Consider the following 5,576-nt stretch of genomic DNA (forward strand, 5'->3'; position numbering starts at 1 on the left):
CACATAATTGGCAATAAATCACTCCTCAGCAAATGCAAAAGAACAGAAATCATAACAAACAGTCTCTCAGACCACAGTGCAATCGAGTTAGAACTCAGAATGCAGAAACTAACTCAGAACCGCACAGCTTCATGGAAACTGAACAACTTGCTCTTGAATGTTGACTGGATAAACAATGAAATGAAGGCAGAAATAAAGATGTTCTTCGAAACCAATGAGAACGAAGACACAACATACCAGAATCTCTGGGACACATTTAAAGCAGTCTCTAGAGGAAAATATATAGCAATGAGTGCCCACATGAGAAGAAAGGAGAGATCGAAAATTGACACCCTATCAGCAAAATTGAAAGAGCTAGAGGAGCAAGATCAAAAAAACTCAAAACCTAGCAGAAGACAGGAAATAACTAAGATCAGAGCAGAACTGAAGGAAATAGAGACACAAAAAACTCTTCAAAAAATCAATAAATCCAGGAGCTGGTTTTTTGAAAAGATCAACAAAATAGACAGACCACTAGCCAGATTAATAAAAAAGAAAAGAGAGAATAACCAAATTGATGCAATAAAAAACGATAAAGGGGATATCACCACAGATTCCACAGAAATCCAAACCATCATCAGAGATTATTACAAACAACTCTATGCACATAAACTAGTAAACCTGGAAGAAATGGATAAATTCCTGGACACCTGCAACCTCCCAAGCCTAAACCTGGAAGAAGCCGAAACCCTGAATAGACCAATAACATGGTCTGAAGTCGAGGCAGCAATAAAGAGCCTACCACCCAAAAAAAGCCCAGGTCCAGATGGGTTCACAGCTGAATTCTACCAGACATACAAGGAGGAGCTGATACCATTCCTTCTGAAACTATTCCAGACAATCCAAAAAGAGGGAATCCTTCCCAAATCATTTTACGAGACAAACATCATCCTGATACCAAAACCCGGCAGAGACTCAACAAGAAAAGAAAATTTCAGGCCAATATCCATGATGAACATAGATGCAAAAATCTTCAATAAAATACTGGCAAACCGATTGCAACAGCATATCAAAAAGCTCATCCACCATGATCAAGTAGGATTCATCCCGGGGATGCAAGGCTGGTTCAACATACGCAAGTCCATAAACGTAATTCACCACATAAACAGAACCAAAGACAAAAACCACATGATTATCTCGATTGATGCAGAGAAGGCTTTTGACAAAATTCAACAACCCTTTATGCTAAAAACCCTCAATAAACTAGGTATTGACGGAACGTATCTCAAAACAATAAAAGCTATTTACGACAAACCAACAGCCAATATCATACTGAATGGGCAAAAACTGGAAGCATTCCCTTTGAAATCTGGCACTAGACAAGGATGCCCTCTCTCACCACTCCTATTCAATATAGTACTGGAAGTTCTAGCCAGAGCAATCAGGCAAGAAAAAGAAATAAAGGGTATCCAAATTGGAAAGGAGGAAATCAAATTGTCTCTATTTGCAGATGACATGATTGTATATCTGGAAGACCCCATCATCTCAGCCCAAAATCTCCTGAAACTGATAAACAACTTCAGCAAAGTCTCAGGATACAAAATCAACGTGCAAAAATCACAAGCATTCCTATACACCAGTAATAGACTTCAAGAGAGCCAAATCAAGAACGAACTGCCATTCACAATTGCTACAAAGAGAATAAAGTACCTAGGAATACAACTAGCAAGGAACGTAAAGGACCTCTTCAAGGAGAACTACAAGCCATTGCTCAACGAAATAAGAGAGGATACAAACAGATGGAGAAACATTCCATGTTCATGGTTAGGAAGAATCAACATTGTGAAAATGGCCATACTGCCCAAAGTAATTTACAGATTCAATGCTATTCCCATCAAGCTACCAATGACCTTCTTCACAGAACTGGAAAAAAACACTTTAAACTTCATATGGAACCAAAAGAGAGCCCGCATAGCCAAGTCAATTCTAAGCAAAAAGAACAAAGCGGGAGGCATCACACTACCGGACTTCAAACTATACTACAAGGCTACAGTAATCAAAACAGCATGGTACTGGTACCAAAACAGAGATATAGACCAATGGAACAGAACAGAGGCCTCACAGGAAATACAACATACCCACAACCATCTGATCTTCGACAAACCTGACAAAAACAAGCAATGGGGAAAGGACTCCCTGTTTAATAAATGGTGTTGGGAAAACTGGCTAGCCATGTGCAGAAAGCAGAAACAGGACCCCTTCCTGACACCTTACACCAAAATTAACTCCAGATGGATTAAAGACTTAAACATCAGACCTAATACCATAAAAACCTTAGAAGAAAATCTAGGCAAAACCATTCAGGACATAGGTGTAGGCAAGGACTTCATGACCAAAACGCCAAAAGCAATGGCAACAAAAGCCAAAATAGACAAATGGGACCTAATCAAACTCCACAGCTTCTGCACGGCAAAAGAAACAGTCAGTAGAGTGAATCGGCAACCAACAGAATGGGAAAAAAATTTTGCAGTCTACCCATCTGACAAGGGGCTGATATCCAGAATTTACAAAGAACTAAAGCAGATCTACAAGAAAAAAACAAACAAGCCCATTCAAAAATGGGCAAAGGATATGAACAGATACTTTACAAAAGAAGACATACAGGAGGCCAACAAACATATGAAAAAATGCTCATCATCACTGGTCATCAGAGAAATGCAAATCAAAACCACATTGAGATACCATCTCACACCAGTTAGAATGGCGATCATTAAAAAATCGGGAAACAACAGATGCTGGAGAGGATGTGGAGAAATAGGAACACTTTTACACTGTTGGTGGGAATGTAAATTAATTCAACCATTGTGGAAGACAGTGTGGCGATTCCTCAAGGACCTAAAAATAGAAATCCCATTTGACCCAGCAATCCCATTACTGGGTATATATCCAAAGGATTATAAATCATTCTACTACAAGGACACGTGCACACGAATGTTCATTGCAGCACTGTTTACAATAGCAAAGACCTGGAACCAACCCAAATGCCCAACGATGATAGACTGGATAGGGAAAATGTGGTACATATACACCATGGAATATTACGCAGCCATCAAAAACGATGAGTTCACGTCCTTCATAGGGACATGGATGAACCTGGAAACCATCATTCTCAGCAAACTGACACAAGAGCAGAAAATCAAACACCGTATATTCTCGCTCATAGGCAGGTGTTGAACAATGAGAACACATGGACACAGGGAGGGGAGCACTACACACTGGGGTCTGTTGGGGGGAAATGGGGGAGGGGCGGGGGGTGGGGAGGTGGGAAGAGATAGCATGGGGAGAAATGACAGATACAGGTGAGGGGACGGAAGGCAGCAAAGCACACTGCCATGTGTGTACCTATGCAACAATCTTGCATGTTCATCACATGTACCCCAAAACCTAAAATGCAATTAAAAAAAAAAAAATAAATAAATAAATAAATAAATAAATAAATAAATAAAAAAAGAACATAGGGTCATTCTCAGGCTATGCTTAAGTTGTTCCTGTCAGATGTATCTGCCATACAGGGTCATTCATAGGGTATGCTTAAGTTTTGCTGTCAGGTCTATCTACCATACAGCAATATTAATATCAGACAAAATAACTTAAAGCCAAAAGTAATACTAGAAATAAACAGCATTTTCTTTTTCTTTTCTTTCCTTTTTTTGAGACAGAGTCTTGCTCTGTCACCAGGCTGGAGTGCAATGGCGCAATCTCGGCTCACTGCAACCTCCACCTCCCAGGTTCAAGTAATTCTTCAGCCTCAGCCTCCCAAGTAGCTGGGACCACAGGCGTGTGCCACCATGCCCGGCTAATTTTTGTATTTTTAGTAGAGACAGGATTTCACCATGGCCAGGATGGTCTCGATCTCTTGACCTCATGATCCGCCCCCGCCTTGGCCTCCCAAAGTGCTGGGATTACAGGCGTGAGCCACCACGCCTGGCCAATAAACAGCATTTTCATAGTGTTAAAATATTTAATTTATCAGGAAGGTAAAGGCCGATTAAAAATATATAGAGCAAAAATCCATAGATTTCAAAGGAGATATAAACAAATACACAATTATATTAATAGTAGGTGATTCTATATGCCTGTCATAGTAATTGATGGAAAATCAGACAAAAGCTTAGTAGTATAGATTTGAACATAAAGACTAGCAATCTATGAGAATAGGCATTACAAAAAAATAAAAATTTTAAAAAAGACTAGAAATTTTTTTTTTTTTTTGAGATGGAGTCTTGCTCTGTTGCCAGGCTGGAGTACAGTGGTGCAATCTCTGCTCACTGCAACCTCCACCTCCTGGGTGCAAGCGATTCTTCCGCCTCAGCCTCAGAGTGGCTAGGACCACAGGTGTGTGCCACCATGCCCAGCTAATTTTTGCAATTTTAGTAGAGACAGGGTTTCACCATGTTGGCCAGGATGGTCTCGGTCTCTTGACCTCGTGATACGCCCACCTCGGCCTCCCAAAGTGCTGGGATTACAGGCGTGAGCCACTGTGCATGGCCAAGACTTGCAAAATTGACCAAACAGACATATACAGACACGGTTTCTGTCACCTGTGGATTACATCTTATTTTAAAACACACATAGAGTTTTTATAATTGGTCATAAATGGGGATAAAGCCTCAAACATTTCAGAAGATTGAAATTCTTTAAAGTATGTATTTTGACTACATGTCACTTGGTTAGATAACTAGAAAATCCCCATACATGTAGAAATTTTAAGATGAATTTCTAAATAATCCATGGATCAAAGAAATCAGTATGGAAAGTAGAAAATAGTTGGAACCAAGTGATAACAAAATTTAGGTATCACAACTTGTGGTGTGCAGCTGAAGTAGTACTTGAGAGGAAATTTACATCCTGATTTACATATATTGGGGGAAGGGGCTGAAAATTAATGATTTAGGCATTAATCTCAAGAAGAAAGTTAGAAAAATCACGCCCAAAATACATCCAAAGAAAGTAGAAGCAAGGAGATAAGGTAAACGCAGAAATTATTGAAATGGAAAACAAACATACAAAGTTGGTTCTTTGAAAGGATTAACAAAATTGACAAATCTCTAGCAAGATAGATTGTGGAAAGTAGAAAAGTTCCTTTTTAAAGTTCTTTTCTTATTAAAGACTAAATATACTAATAACTTTATTAAGCCCTATTCTATGTAGCTGTTAGACATGCCATGCTTACAGGCGCGTAGTACATTCTATGTCCTTGCACTTTAACCAAGATATCTGTGCTGTTCCAGCTCAGTTTTAAGTTATTAGCCAATTGGGTTTTAGTTTAGATGTGAGGTCTGGCTCCAGCCAACAGAGATCAGACATAGCAGTAAGGACGACCCCAATTGCATAAGGGATAAATTTATCTGTTTTCCTTTGTTCATTGTGCTATGGTGGCTAGTGAGAGTACCTTTCCTACAGTCCAGGAAGTAAAAATTGCATTGCTGAAAAATCCTTTGTCTCAGTGCTAATTTTTCTTTGTGGCACCAGGCATCTATTTCCAACATAGATCAAAGAAAAGAGGAAGAATCTCACAAATAAACAATACCATGAAA

Source organism: Saimiri boliviensis, chromosome 1 (genome assembly GCF_048565385.1).
Source record: "Saimiri boliviensis isolate mSaiBol1 chromosome 1, mSaiBol1.pri, whole genome shotgun sequence".
Taxonomy (NCBI): Eukaryota; Metazoa; Chordata; class Mammalia; order Primates; family Cebidae; genus Saimiri; species Saimiri boliviensis.